The following is a 23,758-nucleotide window of genomic DNA, read 5'->3' on the forward strand; positions in this document are numbered from 1 at the left end:
ATCCTGTCTGGTTGGCTTAGCGGTAAGTGTCAGCCTGGTGGTGGAAGTCCTGGGTTTGATTCTCAGTCAGGGCACACAGGAGAAGCCACCATCTGCTTCTCCACATGCCTTCCCCTTTCCCTTCCGCAGATCAAAAGAGCAAGTTGGCTCCAGGTGCTAAGGATGGCTCCATGGCCTCACCTCAGGCACAAAAATAGTTTGGTTGCCAAGCAACAGAGCAGTGGCCTCAGATGGGCAGGACATCAGCCCTAGATGGGGATTGCTGGGTGGATCCCTGTCAGGGCACATGCAGGAGTCTGTCTCTCCACCTCCATGCCACTCACTTTATGAAAATGAAAATAAATAAAAGACTAATATAAAAGACTCACTGTAGATGAAAATCTCAAAATATTCTTACTATACATGAGGTTTTAAAAAAATCTTTATTTCTCCTGACCTGTGGTGGCAACAGTGGATAAAGTGTCAACCTAGAATGCTGAGGTCACCAGTTTGAAACCCTAGGCTTACCTGGCACATATGGAAGTTGATGTTTCCTGTGCCTCTCACCCATTCTCTTTCTCTCTCTCTCTCTTTCTCTCTCTCTCTCTCCTCTAAAATGAATAAATAAAGTCGTTCAAAAAGTCTTTATTCTGATTTACCTATTTCACTCCATATAATGTTATCAAGGTCCATCCATGTTATTGTAAATGATCCGATGTCATCATTTCTTATGGCTGAGTAGTATTCCATAGTATATATGTACCAAAACTTTTTAATCCACTCGTTCTCTGACAGACACTTGGGCTGTTTCCAGATCTTCGCTATTGTGAACAATGCTGAAAAAACTAAGAACTATATGAACCCATGCATAGATGGGACATAAAAGTGAGACTCAGAGACATGGACAAGAATGTGATGGTAACAGGGAGTGGGGTGGAGGGGTGGAGAAGGGGCGAGGAAGGAGGGGGAGGGAGTGGGGGGAGGGTAGGGGCACAAAGAAAACCAGATAGAAGGTGACGAAGGACGATCTGACTTTGAGTGAGGGGTATGCAGCATAATCAAAGGTCAAAATAATCTGGAGATGTTTTCTCAGAACATATGTACCCTGATTTATCAATGTCACTGCATTAAAATGAATAAAAATAAGATAAAAAAGTATTTATTTTTAATTGTTATTTAGTTTTGGGGGTGACATTTATTAATAAAATTATATAGGTTGCCCTGGCCGGTTGGCTCAGCGGTAGAGCGTCGGCCTAGCGTGCGGAGGACCCGGGTTCGATTCCCGGCCAGGGCACACAGGAGAAGCGCCCATTTGCTTCTCCACCCCTCCGCCGCGCTTTCCCTCTCTGTCTCTCTCTTCCCCTCCCGCAGCCAAGGCTCCATTGGAGCAAGGATGGCCCGGGCGCTGGGGATGGCTCTGTGGCTTCTGCCCCAGGCACTAGAGTGGCTCTGGTCGCAACATGGCGACGCCCAGGATGGGCAGAGCATCGCCCCCTGGTGGGCAGAGCTTCGCCCCTGGTGGGCGTGCCGGGTGGATCCCGGTCGGGCGCATGCGGGAGTCTGTCTGTCTCTCCCTGTTTCCAGCTTCAGAAAAAAAAAAAAAATTATATAGGTTTCAGGTGTACAATTCATCTGTATATTGTACTGTGTGTTTACCACCAAAATTCAAGTCTCCTGCCATCACCATTTATCTCCCTTTACCTTATTCTACCTTCCCCCACCCTCTTTCCCTCTGGTAATCACCACAGTGTTGTCTGTCTCTATTAGTTTTTATTTTATTTTGATAAATCCCTATAGATATTTCACCCAGTCCCCAGCCCCCCACCCCTACCCCTATGACAGCTGTCAGTCTATTCTCTGTATCTATGAGTTTGTTTCTACTTGGTTTGTTAGTTTATTTTGTTCATTACATTCTACATATAGGTAAAATATATGGTGCTTGTCTTTCTCTGACTGGCTTGTTTCACTTAGCATAATGCTCTCCAGGTCCATCCATGCTGTCACAAAAGGTTTTGAAAAGTCATAAAGACAAATGCCATATTTTACAAGGTTATTCCACAAAGAGCATTTGTTAAATGAGTTCCTTTTGTGACTCACTGAAGAGTAAATAGAGCAAAATAAATACTACATTCTCTAAAATATATTAAATTTCAAGACAAATATTTTGGGCATATCTTTCCATTTAATTTATGTTGACTTCTAAGAATTCACAGTAAAGTTCTGGATCCAACTACTAGGCATTTTACTTTTTGTTATAAAAAGCAGGAAAAATTGTGTCTATTATCTTTTCCCCACAAAATCTATGCTCTGCTCTTAGTTATCAAAGTTACATTTGGATTTGGGCTACAATGTTAGTCAAGAACAGCACTTCTATAGACTTCCTCATATATGTTTTTGAGAATCCTTCCACAATATCAGCACAGACAAAGGGGGAAAATCAGGAGGATTTATTGATTACTTTCCCCATTCTGGAATTTCCCTTACTGTGTGGTAGAGATTACCCTCTTATTACATTCATATCATATTTCTATTCATTGATGTTTATTCTTCACTCCTTAATTTTGCATGTTTTAGGTGAACATAAAATGAGTTTAGTGTGCAATGGAAATAAATATGACAGAACTCTGGAGTTCTGTCAATTTCAATAATCACATACTCAGCCCACAAAGGTTCCTTGAATCCTTGTATAAAAGATGTGATCCAAATTCTATTCAGTTTCAAAAGACCTTGCATCTTGAGCTATGTATCAATCTTTGATTATCTAGGATATAACACAGGATGGTAGGATTTAAACAGTTAATCCAATGAGAATATAATTGTTATAATAAAAATAACAATAGTAATACTAGCATTTGACACTTTTAACAACTGTAGAATTACCTTTATTTAAAATTTATGAAACTCAGAGACTCAAAAAATTTGGAATTAAAAACATTGAAAAATCATCTAATGTAGTCCTTTTTAAAATAAGATACATGTCTATGATAGGATTAGTCAAGTATAACTAAGGGATATATAAAGTGGTAAGTATAGTATGATATCATTTGTTGTAAATTTCAATAGATCTATAGTAATTTCAAACATTACTTTTACATCTTTGATTGGCGTTTCTTCCCTTATGCTCTATTTTGTGCATAAAAATACAGGTATTCAAGCTTTATAGACATTATTTCTTGGTATGTTTCAGTAATTTTCTAACCTTTTTGAATATTTTTAGAGTAGCAAGGGTTGGGAATGATATTGAAAAATGTTGCTGTGATGACTAGCAGATTTGTGGATTGCAGCAGTATAGAGGGGACGGCCTCACATAGCTATTGGACAACCCGCTAGTTTAGTGTCATCCATGAATGCAGAAACAGTGTAACATCTACTGCAAACACAGAGGGAAAGTATAATTTGGCTGAAGTTCATTTCAAAAAACACTCCAGGTTTAACTGTTCTATTTACAATGATAGGAACATTTCAAAGACACAGAGCTATACATCTCCCTTATTGTATAAAAACTGAAGTAACAGAAATTAACTCATTTTCCCACAGTCACATAACTAAGTTCATAGCAGAGATAAAAAACTAGTTTTTTACATTTCAGGCTATGTCTTTTTCACTGCGCCACATTGATTCTTCTTCTACAATTTCTGGTAAGATTATATTTGTCTCGGAACTTGAAACTAATCATGTACATAATAATCATAGCCCTGTCACAATTTTATATGCTTCTCTGAAAGTAGAAAAAAAGTCACTCTGTCTTCTGTAAATTGTCACTTTTACTATAAATAGTAAATGTGCTTGCTTCCCAAACTTAATTTTCTATAAAATTATTTTTATATTTGAGAACAGTATCAGTTTAGGCACTAATAGATTATTAAAATTTCAAAAGTTTTCTTTTTATTAGCCCTTACTTTTGGTGTATAAATTTAGTGACTACTAAAAAAGACATCTTTGTATCAGATAAATAACTTCTATGGTTATATATCAGAGTATCACAACACAGTGGAAAAAATATCTTAAGAATTAATGAAATTATTTTGACACAAAACTTGTAAAAAACAACTTAGGTATAGACATTCTATGAACACACACCACACTCTAGCATAATCCTAACTTTTTGGTCTGGGGCCTCCAAATTTATGAGAATACATCAAAGAATATTTGGATTTGGCCAGTTGTACTATCTCTCTGATTTTTTCTGAAAAATGATTTTTCTTAATAAGTTCAAAATTTAAACGATAGACTTTGCTATTTGTTACTGTTTAGTGTCTGAGGCTATAGCTTCAGGCAATAGCAAAACAATTACTGGATACAGCTAAATATGTGAAGCAGATTGAATAATGCCAACCAAAATCTCTCCACAACACAATCCTTGAACACTGTGAATATCTTACCTTACATGTATACTGACATGGAATTTTGCATTTATGATTAAATTAAAGGTCTTATGTTAAAAAGGGGAGAATACCCTGAATTACACAGTTGGGCCAGTGGTTCTTCTGAAAGGGAGGCATAAGAGCCAGAGTCAGAGAGAGAGAATGGGATGATGAAAGTAGAGGGAGATAAAGTGATTTGGTGATGGGCCTGACCTGTGGTGGCGCAGTGGGTAAAGCATTGACCTGGAATGCTGAGGTCACCAGTTCAAAAACCTGGGCTTGCCCCACCAAGGCACATATGAGAAGCAACTACTATGAGTTGATACTTTCTGCTTCTTCACCTGCCGTATCTAAACATCAATAGGCCCTGGCCGGTTGGCTCGGCGGTAGAGCATCGGCCTGGCATGCGGGGGACCCGGGTTCGATTCCCGGCCGGGGCACATAGGAGAAGCGCCCATTTGCTTCTCCACCCCCCTCCTTCCTCTCTGTCTCTCTCTTCCCCTCCCGCAGCCAAGGCTCCATTGGAGCGGGGATGGCCTGGGTGCTGGGGGTGGCTCCTTGGCCTCTGCCCCAGATGCTGGAGTGGCTCTGGTCGTGGCGGAGCGACGCCCCGGAGGGGCAGAGCATCGCCCCCTGGTGGGCAGAGCGTTGCCCCTGGTGGGCGTGCCGGGTGGATCCCGGTCGGGCACATGCGGGAGTCTGTCTGAATGTCTCTCCCCATTTCCAGCTTCAGAAAAATACAAATATATATATATATATATATATATATATATATAAACATCAATAAATAAACATTAAAAATATATATATTTGTCCTGTTGTCTCTCCTAAAAAAAAAGTGCTTTGGTGATGGAAGTCAAGGAGAAAGAGAGATTTCAAGCTCCAATTATGCAACACTTATGCTTTGAAGCTGGAGAGGAGCCATACATGAGCTAAGGAATGTAGATGTCCTATAGAAGATTGAAAAGGCAAGTAAAGGGATACTTTCCTAGACCTTCAGAAGGAACAGAGCTCTGTGAACAACTTAATTCCTAAGACTTTTATTGTCCAGAACAGTAAGATGAAAAATATGTATTGTTTTAGACAACTACACAACTAAGTTTATGGTAGTTTGTTACACCAGCAACACAAAACTAGTAAAAGATGCCTATGTTCACCAGAAAATAAGCATATAAGAGAACGTTATTCATGAAGAAAAGGAAACAAATTATTTTATGTTTGCATTAATCCATAGATGCTTCATTAATGTTTCACAAATTAGAAATTTTAAAGTTGTTAGATTATCTAATATGTTAGTATTTCTTCAGCTGCCCTAAAAGTTCCACATAAGACATACTAATAGGATACATTCAAAATGCCATTTAAAAAAAGGAAAGTGCGGATGACGTCAGGATATGGTGGGGTAGGAAGCGATACCGATAAATCTCCCCCAAAACTCAACAAGATCTTCAACTAGAAACAAAAAAACCTATCCTTGGAGACTCCAGATGTTTCGCAATACACCCAAAGGTATGATCGAGCGAAAAATTGGCTAAATATATAACCAAACCCCGAAGGAAATAGGGAGTAAGAAATGCTCCACCTTCCTCACTAACCTAAACAGGGCAACTTTGACTGGGAACTGAGAATATAGAAACTAAGGTGGGTAAAGGGGGTGAATAGATCCAGGCTGCGGCACAAACAGCTGAACCAGGCTGTGGCATGAAGATCCAAGCTGAGGAAAAACTGTTCCTGTGACAACTGGGCAATACAGCTAACACTCGTGCCAAACCCAGACAAAGAAAGACAAGCGGGGCAGCCATTTTACCCGATCTCCTGGTCAGCGCGCGCAGATAGTGGGTGAGAGATTCCTTCCAAAGCCCCAGGAGTGTGCGCCCATGTTGTCCCACAGAGAGGCAGAGTCAGAGGCATTTGTGTGGGCCGAAAGTGGAATCTCCGGGCCGCCCCAGCGCCCTGGGGGAGCCGCGCACGGAGAGGGAGCGAGAACTAATTCCAATGCTGGAACTTTTCCGTGCAGGAGGGGGTTTCACTCAGAGGGTGAGACTGCTGGTCTGATATCCTGGTCTGCGTGTGCAGATAGTGAGTGAGAGATTCCTCCGAGTGCCTCGGCAGTGCCCGCCCGTGTTAACCCACAGAGGGGCAGAGTCAGGGGCCTTTGTGTGGGCCCAAAGCGGAATCTTGGGCCGCCCCAGCGCCCTGAGGGAGCCGCGCAAGGGAAGGGAGCGAGAACTAATTCCAAGACTGGAACTTGTCTGTGCGGGAGGGGTTTCACTCAGAGGGTGAGGCGGCTGGCCTGATATCCTGGTTGGCGTGCACGGAGAGTGGGCAAGAGACTCCTCCCAGCACCTCAGGAGTGGGAGCCCATGTTATCCCACAGAGGGGCAGAGTCAGGGGCCTTTGAGTGGGCCAAAAGCAGAATCTCAGGCCGCCCCAGTGCCTTGAAAAAGCCGCACACGGGGACGGAGCGAGAGCCAATTCCAACGCTGGAACTTTTCAGTATGGGTGGGGGGTTTCACTCAGAGGGCGAGACTTCCGGCCTGACATCCTGGTCTGCGCACGCAGATAGTGAGTGAGAGTTTCCTCCAAGCGCCCCGGGAGTGGGTGCCTGCCCATGTTACCGGACAGAGTGGCAGAGCCAGAGGTCTTTGAGTAGGTGGAAGCCCCGGCTGATTATGCTAGCAGCTCTGACTGACTGAGCCTTACCCAGAGCCCTGTGCCGAGTGGGAATAAAGTGGGGAGGGGCCAGCTCTTTGAGCCTCTTACTATCCAGGCAGAGGCAGCAACAACCCCATAGCTGGATTATCAGGCTACTAATTGAGGAAGGAAAGACTAGGAGAGAGGCTCCAGGAACACAGACTCTCACACTGTCGGAGCCTATAAATGCTAATGAGCTTCGACTGCAAACATGACTAAAGCACAATACATGACATCGCCATAGAGACTTATCAACTGCAAACATCTACCTGAGCGTGCCAAAGGGGCAGAACCCGGGGTACAAAGTCACTGACCAGGAAGAGGGAGAGAAAAGAAAAAGCAAGATAACCTCTCAAAATCAAGAATAATTCACAGACTTTATAACCTATCCCATTTTATTATATTTGTTCGTTTGTTTCTCTTATCTTCATCCTTGATATTTTATTTTTCTTCCTCCAATTTAGTCGTTTAACTCTCTAACCGTCTTACTCTCTCCTCTCCTTGAACTACACTACCCATAAGTGTTACATCTCCCATTATCTTTTCTTTCCTCTTCCTTTCTCTCTATGAGGGTTGCACTCCAAAACCCTTAACTCTCTCTCTCTCCTCTTTTTTCTTTTTTCTTCTTTTAGTGGTTCCCTCTTTTTTTCTCTCTCTCCCTTTCTTTACTCCCTCTATATTAGTTTCTTCCTTTCTCCTTTACATCTCCTCTCATTCAAAGCTCAATGACGAACAAATTATCGTATCTGGGACTCAAACTTATGTTTGTGGCATTTTGGGGGTTTTTTACTTCACCTTTTTAACTCACTAGCAGTGCTCCCATCCCTGGCTCTCCATTTTATCTAGCTCTTGTTCCACTAAATACAATAGTAATTTTTTAATTTGTCCCCCCATTTTCCTGTTTCCCTCTTATTCCTCTCCTCATAACTCTTAGTCAACCAACACTTAAACGCAAATCATTTTATTCTTGACCCAATATTTTTTCCTTATTTGCTTTTTGTGGGTCCATACCCCCCCTTTTTTTGGCCCCTTTATTACTTTTCCCCAATTCAGGCCCTCCATTACAGGCATTGTTTGTTCTATTAAATAAAATATAATTCACATTTCACCACAAGATTTTCTCAAGAAAGAGGGGAGAGGAGAGGAGAGAAAAAAAGGGGGGGAATAATTTCCTTTTTTAAAAACTTTTTATTTTATTTTATTTTTCTTTATTTCATTATTAATTAAAAAAACACAACTTTTTTGATTTTTTATTTTTTTAAATTTTTATTCTTTATTAAATCTCATTAATGCTATCAACAAAACCACCCTCAGATGACATTAAAGAAGAGAAAATCAAATATCATGGATACAAAAGAAAGAGAGGTAACAGATAGATGAGGAAAAATCTATGGAGAAAAAATTTAATATATTGGAAACCTTGGAGCTAAATGACAGAGAATTCAAGATAGAAATCCTAAAAATCCTCCGAGATATACAAGAAAACACAGAAAGGCAATTTAGGGAGCTCAGAAAACAACTCAATGAACACAAAGAATATATGTCCAAGGAAGTTGAAACTATAAAAACAAATCAAACAGGGATAAAAACTCAATTCACGAGCTGAAAAACGAGGTAACAAGCTTAGCTAATAGAACAGGCCAGATAGAAGAGAGGATTAGTGAAATAGAAGACAAGCAACTTGAGGCACAAGAGAGAGAAGAAGAGACTCAAAAATTTTTAAAAATGAGATAGCCCTACAAGAATTATCTGACTCCATCAGAAAGAATAACATAAGAATAATAGGTATATCACAGAAAGAAGAGAGAGAAAATGGAATGGAGAACATACTCAAACAAATAATAGATGAGAACTTCCCAAGCCTGTGGAAAGAACTAAAGCCTCAAATTCAAGAAGCAAACAGAACTCCGAGTTTTCTTAACCCCAACAAACCTACTCCAAGGCACATCATAATGAAATTGGCACAAACCAATGGCAAAGAAAAAATTCTCAAGGCAGCCAGGGAAAAGAAGAATACAACATATAAAGGAAGGCCCATTAGATTACCATCAGATTTCTCAGCAGAAACTCTACAAGCAAGAAGAGAGTGAACCCCAATATTTAAAATCCTGAAAGAGAGGAACTTTCAGCCACGAATACTATACCCATCAAAGCTATCCTTCAAATATGAAGGAGAAATAAAAACATTCACAGATACAGAAAAGATGAGGGAATTTATCATCAGAAAACTCCCACTCCAGGAATTACTAAAGGGGGTTCTCCAATAAGATACAAAGAACAAAAAAAAAAAACAAAGCCACAAGTAAAAGCTCCAAGAAGAACACAATAAAACCAAATTTAAACTGTGACAACAACAAAAAGAAAGGGGGAGGAGAGGATGGAGATTAACAGTAGCAAAGGACGATGGAGTGCAAAAGTACTCACAAAATAGTGTGCTACAATGAACAGGGTAGGAACCTTTTTCATTACTTAAAGGTAACCACCATTGAAAAAACCACCACAGAAGCACATGAGATAAAAAAGATAGCAACAGAGGAAAGATGTATGGAATACAACCAAATAAAAACAAAAGATAGAAAAATGAAAGAGAAGGATCAAACAAGACACAAAACTAACAGAAATCAATCTATAAAATGGCAATAGAGAACTCACAAGTGTCAATAATTACACTAAATGTAAATGGATTAAACTCACCAATAAAAAGACACAGAGTAGCAGAATGGATTAAAAAAGAAAATCCAAATGTATGCTGCCTACAGGAAACTCATCTAGGTAACAAGGATAAAAACAAATTCAAAGTGAAAGGCTGGAAAACAATATTCCAAGCAAATAACATCCAAAAAAAAGCAGGTGTAGCAATACTCATATCTGATAATGCTGACTACAATTTAACAAAAGTACTCAGAGACAAAAATGGCCATTTCATAATGGCTAAGGGGACACTGAATCAAGAATACATAAGAATTCTTAATATATATGCACCAAACCAAGGAGCACCAAAATATATAAGACAGCTACTAACTGACCTAAAAACAGAAACTGACAAAAATACAATCATACTTGGAGACCTCAATACACTGCTGACGGCTCTAGATCGGTCATCCAAACAGAGAATCAACAAAGATATAGTGGCCTTTAACAAAACACTAGAGCAGCTAGATATGATAGACATCTACAGGACATTTCATCCCAAAGTGACTGAGTATATATTTTTCTCCAGTGTACATGGATCATTCTCAAGAATTGACCATATGTTGGGCCACAAAAACAACATCAGCAAATTCAGAAAAATTGAAGTTGTACCAAGCATATTTTCTGATCATAAAGACTTGAAACTAGAATTCAACTGCAAAAAAGAAGAAAAAAATCCCACAAAAATGTGGAAACTAAACAACATACTTTTAAAAAAATGAATGGGTCAAAGAAGAAATAAGTGCAGAGATCAAAAGATATATACAGACTAATGAAAATGACAATACGACATATCAGAATCTATGGGATGCAGCAAAAGCAGTGATAAGAGGGAAGTTCATATCATTTCAGGCATATATGAACAAACAAGAGAGATCCCAAGTGAACCACTTAACTTCACACCTTAAGGAACTAAAAAAAGAAGAACAAAGACAACCCAAAACCAGCCGAAGAAAGGAGATAATAAAAATCAGAGCAGAAATAAATGAAATAGAGAACAGTAAAACTATAGAAAAAGTTAATAGAACAAATATCTGGTTATTTGAAAAGATCAACAAAATTCACAAACCCTTGGCAACAATTACCAAGGAAAAAAGAGAAAGAACTCATATAAACAAAATCCAAAATGAAAGAGGAGAAATCACCATGGACACCGTAGATATACAAAGAATTATTGTAGAATACTATGAAAAAGTTTATGCCACTAAATTCAACAACCTAGAAGTAATGGATAAATTCCTAGAAAAATACAACCTTCCTAGACTGAGTCAAGAAGAAGCAGAAAGCCTAAACAGACCTATTAGTAGAGAAGAAATAAAAAAAAAACCATTAAAAACATCCCCAAAAATAAAAGTCCAGGCCCTGATGGCTATACCAGTGAATTTTATCAAACATTCAAAGAAGACTTGGTTCCTATTCTACTGAAAGTCTTCCAAAAAATTGAAGAAGAAGCAATACTTCCAAACACATTTTATGAGGCCAACATAACCCTCATACCAAAACCTGGCAAGGGCAGCACATAAAAAGAAAACTACAGACCATTATCTCTAATGAATACAGATGCTAAAATAATAAACAAAATACTGTCAAGTCGAATAAAACAACATATTAAAAAAATAATACATCATGATGAAATGGGATCCATCCCAGATTCTCAAGGATGGTTCAATATATGTAAAATGGTTAACGTAATACACCATATCAACAAAACAAAGAACAAAAACCACATGATCTTATCAATAGATGCAGAAAATGCATTTGATAAAATACAACACAACTTTATGTTTAAGACACTCAACAAAATGGGTATAGAAGGAAAATATCTCAACATGATAAAGGCTATATATGATAAACCATCATCCAGCATCATATTAAATGGCATAAAACTGAGTATTTTCCACCTTAAATTAGGAACAAGACAGGGTTGTCCACTCTCTCCACTCTTATTTAACGTGGTGCTAGAAGTTCTGGTCAGAGAAATCAGACAAGACAAAGAAATAAAAGGCATCCATATCAGAAAAGAAGAAGTAAAGGTATCACTTTTTGCAGATGATATGATCCTATACATCAAAAACCCCAAAGAATCCACAAAAAGACTACTAGAAACAATAAGCCAATACAGTAAGGTTGCAGGATACAAAATTAACATACAGAAGTCAATAGCCTTTCTATATGCCAACAATGAAACAACTGAGAACGAACTCAAAAGAATAATCCCCTTCACAATTGCAACAACAACAAAAAAAAATACTTAGGAATAAATATAACAAAGAATGTAAAGGATTTATATAATGAAAACTATAAACCATTGTTAGGAAGAATAAATATAATCAAGATGGCCATATTACCCAAAGCAATATACAAATTTAATGCAATTCCCATCAAACTTCCAATGACATTTTTTAAAGAAATAGAGCAAAAAATCATCAGATTTATATGGAACTATAAAAAACCCCAAATAGCCACAGGAATCCTAAAAAAAAAGAATGAAGCTGGAGGCATTACAATACCTGACTTCAAACTATATTATAGGGCCACGACAATCAAAACAGCATGGTATTGGCAGAAAAGTAGACACTCAGACCAATGGAACAGAATAGAAAGTCCAGAAATAAAACCACATATATATAGTCAAATAATTTTTGATAAAGGGGCCAAGAACACACAATGGAGAAAAGAAAGCCTCTTCAATAAATGGTGCTGGGAAAACTGGAAAGCCATGTGCAAAAGGATGAAACTGGACTACAGTTTGTCCCCTTGTACTAAAATTAACTCAAAATGGATCAAAGATCTAAACATAAGACCTGAAACAATAAGGTACATAGAAGAAGACATAGGTACTCAACTCATGGACCTGGGTTTTAAAGAGCATTTTATGAATTTGACTCCACTGGCAAGAGAAGTGTAGGCAAAAATTAATGAATGGGACTACATCAGACTAAGAAGTTTTTGCTCAGCAAGAGAAACTGATAACAAAATAAAGAGAAAGCCAACTAAATGGGAAATGATATTTTCAAACAACAGCTCAGATAAGGGCCTAATATCCAAAATATACCAAGAACTCATAAAACTCAACAACAAACAAACAAACAATCCAATAAAAAAATGGGAAGAGGACATGAACAGACAGTTCTCCGAGGAAGAAGTACAAATGGCAACAGATATATGAAAAGATGCTCATCATCTTTAGTTGTTAGAGAAATGCAAATCAAAACTGCAATGAGATACCACCTCACACCTGTTAGATTAGCTATTATTAACAAGACAGGTAATAGCAAATGTTGGAGAGGCTGTGGAGAAAAAGGAACCATCATACACTGTTGGTGGGAATGTAAAGTAGTACAACCATTTGTTGAAGTATGGTGGTTCCTCAAAAAACTGAAAATAGAACTACCTTATGACCCAGCAATCCCTCTACTGGGTATATACCCCAAAAACTCAGAAACATTGACTCGTAAAGACACATGCAGCCCCATGTTCATTGCAGCATTGTTCACAGTGGCCAGGACATGGAAACAACCAAAAAGCCCATCAATAGATGACTGGATAAAGAAGATGTGGCACATATACACTATGGAATACTACTCAGCCATAAGAAATGATGACATTGGATCATTTACAGCAAAATGGTGGGATCTTGATAACATTATATGAAGTGAAATAAGTAAATCAGAAAAAAACAGGAAGTGCATTATTCCATACATAGGTGGGACATAAAAGTGAAACTAAGAGACATTGATAAGAGTGTGGTGGTTACGGGGGGAGGGGGGAAAGGGAGAGGGAAAGGGGGAGGGGAAGGGGCACAAAGAAAACTAGATAGAAGATGACAGAGGACAATCTGACTTTGGGTGATGGGTATGCAACATAATTGAAAGACAAGATATCCTGGACTTGTTATCTTTGAATATATGTATCCTGATTTATTGATGTCGCCCCATTAAAAAAATAAAATGAAAAAAAAATTAAACAAAAAAAAAAAAGGAAAGTACAGGGTGTCCTCAAATTATGACATCATTCCATCCAACGACAGTGACATAACCCAAATTTTTGTGTAAGTCAAAACGCATCCTAGCCTAAGTCACTTACCTACCCTATCGGAGCTTAGGAGCCATGATAAGTGCCAAAAAGTCGTCAAACCAAGCAACACAAACAGAACACTTGTGCTTTTAACAGTCTAAAATGTCACAGGTAAGAGTACTGGGAGACGCCAACTGCCTTACACACATGCTGCTTTACTGCGAATTGTTCCGCCACCTGCAACCAAACTAGTTAGCCTGTTTAGTTTGTAATCACAATGCTAACTGTGTAAACAAAAACACTCATGTCTCTCTTTTTTTAATATTTATAGGAATGAGCATTGTAAACTTGAAACATCATATATTGAAATAGTCATAACCCAAAGACCTCTTGTATACACTTTGTTGATTCAAATTTGTGACTAAAGAGTAAAATATTAATGAGAATAGTGGATCCCGGTCAGGCGCATGCTGGAGTCTGTCTCTCTGCCTCTCTGCTTCTCACTTCAGAAAAATAAAAAAAGAAAGAAAGAGAGTGAGAGAGAGAGAGAGAGAGGAAGGGAGGGAGGGAGGGAGGGAGGGAGGGAAAGGAGGAAGGGAGAGAGGGAGGGAGGGAGGAAGGAAGGAGGGAGGGAGGGAGAGGGTGGAAGGAAGGAAGGAAGGAAGGAAGGAAGGAAGGAAGGAAGGAAGGAAGGAAGGAAGGAAGGAAGGAAGGAAGGAAGAGAAAGAAAGACATTAAGAAAGAAAGAAATGGCTTGACCAGGCAGTGGCGCAGTGGATAGAGCATTGGACTGGGATGCAGAAGGACCCAGGTTCGAGACCCCGGGGTTGCCAGCTTGAGCGCGGGCTCATCTGGCTTGAGCAAAAAGCTCACTATCATGGACCCAAGGTCACTGGCTCGAGCAGGGGGCGGAGGGTTACTGAGTCTGCTGAAGGCCCATGGTCATGGCACATATGAGAAAGCAATCAATGAACAACTACGGTGTCGCAACAAAAAAACTGATGATTGATGCTTCTCATCTCTCTCCGTTCCTGTCTGTCTGTCCCTATCTATCCTTCTATCTGACTCTCTCTCTGTCCCTGTAAAAAATAAATAAAATAAATAAAAATAAAAGAAAGACAGAAATGCTCTCTACCTTGCTGCTGCTTTAGAGTCTACCTTGATCTTTTTTTTTTTTTTTTTTTTTCTGATACCTGGTACCAAGCACTTTGTCTGGCTTTTCCACATACTATTTCTGTGCACAAATCATACACTATATTTGGTTCTGCAAATACGTGTTATACTTTTTACATCCCTGCTTTTGGTCAAATGTTTCTCGTTGCCTAAAAAGACCAACTCATATGATGGAACAAACCCAGTTTCCCTCAATTTTTACAGGCAGGCAAATTTAAATAACTGTGATGATGGCAACACTATCAGATTAAGTACTTATACTTTGATAGAATTATTTCATATAAGATGGTATTTTCCCTATATAAGAGAGGAGGAAACTGAGACAAAGGGTGATTTAGTCACCTGTCCAAGGGCATACTTGGTCAGTGGCAGAACTAGGATTTGAGCTGAAATTGACTTAGCATTGAAAGCCTATCTTGAACACAAGGCCTTTTCCCTCTATCTTCCTTATCAGCACGGCCCAACCCTAGAGCCAATAGTGTTTTCAAAGCCTTTGAAAATTTATATGGTGGTTCCTCAAAGAGCTGCAAATAGAACTACCTTATGACCCAGCAATCCCTCTACTGGGTATATACCCCAAAACCTCAGAAACATTGATACGTAAAGACACATGTAGCCCCATGTTCATTGCAGCACTGTTCACAGTGGCCAAGACATGGAAACAACCAAAAAGCCCTTTGATAGAAGACTGGATAAAGAAGATGTGGCACATATACACTATGGAATACTACTCAGCCATAAGAAATGATGACATCAGATCATTTACAGCAAAATGGTGGGATCTTGATAACATTATACAGAGTGAAATAAGTAAATCAGAAAAAAACGAGAACCACATGATTCCATACATTGGTGGAACATAAAAACGAGACTAAGAGACATGGACAAGAGTGTGGTGGTTACCAGGGGTTGGGGGAGGGAGGACATGGGAGGGAGGGAGGGAGAGAGTTAGGGGGAGGGGGAGGGGCACAGAGAAATAGATAGAGGGTGGCGGAGGACAATCTGACTTTGGGCGAGGGGTATGCAACATAATTTAATGACAAAATACCTAGACATGTTTTCTTTGAATATATGTACCCTGATTTATTAATGTCATCCCATTACCATTAATAAAAATTTATTAAAAAAAAATTTATCAGACATGGAAAAAATGTTTCTAAATTAAGAATGTACCTAAGTAGGTATCCTTGGTAACATTCTATTCTTAGGGTCTAATGCTACTGTGTACATGCATGTGTTTATTGAGATGTAATTCACATACTATAAAATTCACACATTTATTATAAAATTAAATGGCTTTTAGTGTATCACAGACTTGTACCAAAGAAACTTTAAACTCCTTAGCAGTCATTTATTGCTTTATTTCCCCCACTTCAGCCTTAAACAACAAATAATTTGTTTTCTATCTGTATATTTTTTTCCAATTTTGGATATTTCATATACATAAATTCATACAGTGTGTGATTCTTTGTGGATGTTTTCTTTGACTTAGCATAATGGTCTCAAGGATCATCCATATTGTAGGTTGAATCATGATTTTCTATTGCTGAATATGATTCCATTGTTTAAATAGTAAGAATGAAACATTTTATGTATTCATTCCTCAGTTGATGGACAAGTTGTTTCTACTTTTTTATCTATTTTAAACATTTATGCTATGTTTTTTGTGTGAATATTTATGTTTATTTCTTGAGGATATAGACCTCTGTGTGGAATTACTGGATCTCATAGTAACTTTATGTTTAACCGTTTGAGGCGGTATCAGCCACTTTACAGATCAATTACATCATTTTACATGTCAACAACAGAATAGAAGGATCTTAAATTTCTCTAAATCTCTACCAACACTCATTGTCATCTGATTGTTTAATGGTCATCTTAGTATTTATAAAGGGGCATCTAATTGTGGTTCTGATTGGCATTTCCCTGCTGACTAACAATGGTGAGCATCTTTTCTTGGGATTATTGGCCATTTATATATCTTTTTGGAAAACTGTCTATTTAGAACCTTTTCTTATTTTTAATTGGGGCATTTGTCTTATGGAGTTTTCATAGATCTTTATATATTCTAGATATGTTATATATCAGATGTATCATTTGCTAGTTTTGTCCCATTCTGTGAGCTATCTCTTCGTTTTCTTGATGGAATCTTTTGAAATACAAAAGGTGTTAATCTGATGATGTCTGGTTCTTAGTTTTATATCTAAGAAATTGGTACCTAATTCAAAGTTACAGAGAATCAGTCCTTAGTTTTATTTTAAGAATTTTATAATTTTACTTCTTACCTTTATTTCTTTGATCTACTTTGAGTTAATTTTTATATATTGCCTTCTTAAGTTAATTGTGACCCTGGCCAGTTGGCTCAGTGTTAAAGCATCAGCTTGGTGTATGAACGTCTAGGGTTCAATTCCCAGTCAGGCCACACAGTACAAGTGATCATCTAAACCTCCACCCCTCCCCCTTTCCCTTCTATCTCTCAACCTCTCTTCCCTTCCCATAGTCATGGTTTTGTTGGAGCAAGTTGGTCCCAGATGCTGAAGATGGCTCCATGACCTTGCCTCAGGTGCTAAAATAGCTTGGTGGCTGAGCAACAGAGCAATGGCCCCAGAGGGGCAGAGCATCACCCCATAGCAGGCTTACCAGGTGTATTCCGGTCAGGGCATATGTGGGAGTCTGTCACTATGCCTCCTTGCTTCTGACTTAAGAAAAAAAAAAAGGAAGTCAATTTAATTTTTTTTTTGCATGTGAATATATAATTCTCCCAGCACTATTTGTTTTCAAAATCTATCCTCATACCCCAGACCAATGCTCTATACACTGTGCCACTGCCTGATTAGGTAAAATATTGCCATTTGTGACAATATGGTTAAATTTAGAGGGTATTATGTTAAGTGAAATAAGACAAGTACAGAAAGATAAATTCCATATGGATTTACTTATATGTGTATTCTAAAAATAATACAAAATGTAAACAAATGAAACAAAAACCAACTTATAGAAACAGAGACCAAACAGATGGTTACTAGGAGGGAGGAAATTGCTAAATGGGTGAAAATGATTAAGAGGACTATAATCAATGATATTGTTATAAGTTTGCATGGTGACTGATGATTACTAGAATTAGCAGGGTGATCACATTGTGAGATGTAAAACTGCATATTGTACACCTGGAACCAATATAAGCAATATAATATTGTATACCAACTATACTTAAATTTTTTAAAAAAATAGAAACATTGAAATTAAACATATTACAACTTAAAGGATTAATTTAGGTCTAATTTTTACCTCTAGTACAAATGAAATAGTTTGGTTTGTTTGTTTGGTTTTTTGTTTGTTTTTTGTGGGTTTTTTTTTTTTTTTTACTTTCTGATGGAAGATGATGGGGCTGTTAAGCAGCTGTCTTTTCCAGAGTCTAAGTCTATAAAAATTCTACCTACATCAGAAGTTTTGGTGCTAATCCATGCTTACTTTCTGTTTGACAACTGTTTGGATCTGTACATTTTTAAAATGTGAAAAGCATGCTTGGATGTCAAAGATATTTTCCTCTAAGGGGATGAGAGAAAATCTCTATACACAATACATAAATGTAAAAAGGAGTAAATAAACAGACATAAATAAATAGAGTTAGAAGATGCTTGTATGTGTGTTGCCACAGGAAATATGATGAGAGGAAGTATTCAGGAAGCCATCTTACATTTTCAGTCAGTGGCTCTGTCTTCTACAATAATAAATGCCACTGCTGCTGTGTTTCCTCTTTTTGATTGATAATAATTAGGGGAAAACATTTTAAATGAGATTAATTTCCAATTTAACTTTCTTGGCACCATTACTCAAGAAGGGAAGGATTCTTCAGATAAGCATACACACCTGAGAAAACAATATATTTTAAATAACAACTTAAGAAATAGACTCCTGGGCCATGTTGGCACAGTGGATAGAGTGTCGACCTGGAACACCAAGGTCTCAGGTTCAAAACCCTGGGCTTGCCTGTTCTATGCACATATGACAAGCAACTAAAGTGAAACAACTATGAATTGATACTTCTTACTCTCACCCCACCCCTATTGCCCACCTTTGCTCCTTTCTTTGTAAAATCAAAAAGTAAAATATTAAAAAAAAAAGAAATAGACTTAAATGGTCATTGAATTCCGGAAAGCAATTGCACGTGTACTACTTGGTTCTCACAAAAGCTTTGTGGTATTTAATCACCATTCTTCACAGTGAAGAAGAGAGGAAGAATTCTTCTTGATTGAAATTGAATATATATGTGGTGTAAATGTTGTATATTAAGATACATAAAACAGGACTTTATTTTTAAATTGCTTGAAGTGAAGGGTATGTGATGCAGTGGGGAGATGGTGGCTTGATAATTGGGCAATTAAAACCTGTATGGTTTTGCACACTGACATCATCCCAATAAATTCAATTAAAAATTGAATGATAGAGATATTGAATTCAGGAAACTATATGTACAAAGAAGTACAAGTGTCAAAAATACAGACAAGAATGTTCTGTGAACCAAAGCACTCCCTGGCAGTCTAAAAACATTCTGCCTGGTCTTTGCTCCTGACTCACTAATTTTAATGCTTCTCTCTAGCTATTTTAATTAAGAACAGTTACAGAAGATAATAGAGTAGATAAATAGATAACAGAGTAGATAAAATGTAGTCTTACCCACCTTACACTGACCTTTCTTTTAGTTACAAAGAAACTTGTTTTGCTTAGCCATTCATCTGCCTTTCCCATGTAGTACATTGGTGTTCTCTACCTCTGTTTCAGCACTAACTCCTTGCCTTACCACTTCACAGCTATATAACCGTAGGTAAGTTATTTAATCTCTCTGTGTATCAATTTCTATCCCTCTCCCTCATAAAATCAGACTAGTAATAGTTTCTCACTTTCTACAGGGTTGCAATAAGGATTAAATTAGTTCATATTTATAAAGATTATAAGACAGTGCTTACATGGGTAGTGCCAGTGCAGTTTTAGCTATCATTGACCTCAGTCCTTGTGCTTTTTTGTGTCCAATGTTACCTCTCTAGATCCAAATGTAACACATGAACCAGATCCAGCCACTATCCATATTCTATTGTTTTGGCACAAAAATAGGACAAGGGATAAGCACATGATTCAAGTTGATAACATAGGAACTAATTCTCTAAGGTCTGCTTTAATAAAGGTATACAGAAAGTTCTCTTCCCACGGCATCTCCTAAGTTAGTACAATATAAGTCAGGAGATGCTGGGACTCATGTTGTCATTTTGGGGAAAGAATCAACCTGAAAGTGAAGCTAGATAAAGCACAGGGAAACCTTAGGATGGAAAGATACATTCAGATGACATTGTTTGACAACCTGGATCATTCATTTCTTCAGGTATGATATTCCTGGACTTTTTCAATGCTTGAACGTATAAGCCAGAACCAGACCAATCTATTAGACCTGAAACAATTATTACTGTGGATTCTCACCTTCTTTTCTCACCCTGAATTTTCATTATATGAGTCTAGAGAAATTCTCAACTGTCTAGCTATAAAAGCTATAAAAGCACATGGTGCAGCCCAAAAATCTAGTTATACATATGATTTATGAACTTTACAAGAAGTCAATTAGCCAAAGTCTGAATATAAACTAACTTTTGCTAAGAATGTGAAAGAAATAATATGCATCAACAATTTGCATTATTGTCTTCATTTTGAAATGCAGGAAAAGACTCAGGGTAATTAAATTATTTTATATTTTCATATAGTAGAGAAGCTGAGGCCTAGGACTTAGGTCCTGTGACCTTCTAACATTCCATCGTATTTCTTTTCATATATCATATTGAATGTCATTAAAATAAAATAAATTCAGGTGAAATATAAGGAGGAGCTTTCTAATGAATTATGCAGGATGGGAAGAAGTAGACTTAGAGCTGTGAGTAAGCAAAACACCGAGTTTATTTTCCCATTGTTATTTATTAATTATTGTAATATTTTCCATATGAACAACTGTAAACCTACTTTTGCCTAATGCTGTATAGTGTTACACAAGTCTCTAGCAACCCGAGAACTACCTTTTCAATATCATAGGGCTCAAGTGACTATTTGTGACTAGAAAGCATTATTAACAGTTAGCTACCACTTCTTTCTCTCTGTATTTTGAATCACTGACTTTTCTAAGAAGTCTCTAAAATGGGGATAAATTGAATTGAATGTTAGCAGATTTTGAAGCAGCCACAATACCTTTTTCAGAATATGTAAAAATTATTGGTAATCAAGCATTCCAAACTTTTTTATAAAATATTAACAAATCTTTCCAGACTAACATTCATTGTACTCTTTTGATGCAGACAAATGAAGAGGAGCTCTTTAGTGCAATCAAAGAGTACCTACTTATGTTAAAATGAAAAAGCAGTTACTGCAATTAAGACGCTGCAGATCAAAACTGTTCATACAGTCATCAAACTCCTTAAATCAAGTTTGTAAAAGATTTTTACTTTATTGTGTGCTCACCTCCACAAGATAAGTCCCCTTCCATCACCATTTATCCCCTTTTATCTTCCTTCTACCTCCCCCACCCCTTTTCCCTCTGGTATCACCATGTTGTTGTCCATGTCTGTGAGCTTTTATTTTTCTTTGTTTAATCCCTTCACTTTTTTCACATATTCCCCAAAGCTCCCTCTCCTCTGACGGCTGCCAGTCTGTTCTCTGTACCTATGAGTTTGTTTCTATTTTGTTTATTTTGTTCATTAGATTCCACATGTCAGTGAAATCATATGGTAATGGTGAACACAGAGTACAATATATAGATGATGTATTATAGAATTGTACACCTGAAACCTCTATTTACCAATGTCACCCTAATAAATTCAATACAAATAAAATAAATTTTAAAAAATATTGATTTTAGATGTCACTTCTGTAACCTGAATTTCCTGTCTTTTTGCCTTTCTTTTTCTCTTTTTCTCTGTAAACATATCTCTGCTTTCCCAGTAGGTTCAAACACAGATGGCTGCCTTATTGTGACAGAAGCAAAAATGCTACATTAATGTTTCAGGGATTGAAAATCCTCTTGGCAGCAGTGGCATATGTTACCAGTTAATTATTGCACTGGAAGCTTCACTGATGTTTTAAAACATCGACTCATTTTACATTATTTCTTTAAGCAGTACTAAATGTCAAATTTATTAGGATAAGTTTTTAGTTTAGTTTGACAAAAAAAAATTGTTATAAAGAAGGCAATTCTTTCATACTATTTTTGGGTCTAAATGAGATTGGATCATATTTTTTTCTGGTAAAAAGGAGCCTGTATTTGCTCTCTAGTCAAAAAGACTTGTGAATAGCACAAGGTGCTCCAGAAATGATCAATGATTTTTAGTGTCTTTTATACATCGTTTAACATAACTGACACCTTGAGTGCAGCAGCCTGCTGCATAATGGAAGTATATTCAGGGTGCAAAATAAAATTATCTAAAATTCACCTGCATAAAGTAATGGTGACCAAATTGTCATTAATACTATCCCAGCATTAAGTATTTGACAATCTTTACTGAGGCCTGACCAGGCGGTGGTGCAGTGGCTAGAACATCAGATTGGGACACAGAGGACCCAGGTTCAAAACCCAGAGGTTACTGGCTTGAGCATGGGCTCACCAGCTTGAGCATGGGGTCTCTGGCTTGAGCATGGGATCATAGACATGATCCCATGGTTGCTGGCTTGAGCCCAAAAGTCGCTGTCTTGAAGTCCAAGGTCGCTGGTTTGAGCCTAAGGTTCCTGGCTTGAGCAAGGGGTCTGACTCTGTTGGAGCCCACCAGTCAAGGCACATATGAGAAAGCAATCAATGAATAAGTAAAGTGCCGCAATGAAGACTTGATACTTCTCATCTCTCTCCCTTTCTGTCTGTCTGTCCGTCTCTACCCCCCCCTCTCTCTTTTTCTCTGTCACACACACACGAAAATAGTTACTTAGGACATTCTACAATCAACAGAAGTCAGATGATGAGTAACATCAACATTTGAAAATCTCTATTCTCCTATGAATTTTGATAATGATTAGTGCTTGACAAATGAAATATCCATCCTTAACTCATTGAGATATTTCACATCAGCAAAATATAAGAGAAAGTTTGAAAAGTTTAAAATTAATCTTTATTATATGTGGCTTAAGTGTCTGTCGCCAATAGCTTATTGGTTGCTTGCATAACTGTACTAGCCAATGGGGTGAAGTTGCCACAGCATTCAAATAGTCTCGCCTTCTGGCATGCCACCTCACAAATTGAGATTAAAGATTGGAGCAATTATTATGCTGTTAAGAAATCTTAACACCAGAAGGGGTCTTTGCAATGATACAAGACTAGAGGTTCTCCAATTGAAAAATAATGTCATAATAGCTAAGTCTTTGGCTCCTCTAAAGGTGAAATACATGTCATTCCAAGAATTGACTTGGCTCCATCTCAAACAGGGTTGCCATTTCAATTGAGACGTAAACAATTTCCTGCAAAACTTGCCTTTGCTATGACCATCAATAAGTCTCAGGGCCAAACGCTTAAGCGTGTTGGCATTTTTTTACCTGAGCCTGCATTTGGACACGGTCAACTTTATGTTGCCTGTTCAAGAGTTCATGAAAGAACGAACGTAAAATTAAAAATAATTGATGGTCCTCTGCAAGGCGAGCTTAAAAATGATGGAAAGATCTACACAAGAAATGTTGTGTACAAAGAGATCTTTGACATGTGAATTAACATTTTATTATTTAAATCACCTTTATTTATTGAGCTAGCGGTGGCTCTTAAGAAATGTACCGCCAGTGGTTTCCTTCATTGCACTCTACTTTAAGCAATTAAGCAAGTAGAAGGGGGA

The sequence above is a fragment of the Saccopteryx bilineata genome, chromosome X (genome assembly GCF_036850765.1).
Source record: "Saccopteryx bilineata isolate mSacBil1 chromosome X, mSacBil1_pri_phased_curated, whole genome shotgun sequence".
NCBI classification, from domain to species: Eukaryota; Metazoa; Chordata; class Mammalia; order Chiroptera; family Emballonuridae; genus Saccopteryx; species Saccopteryx bilineata.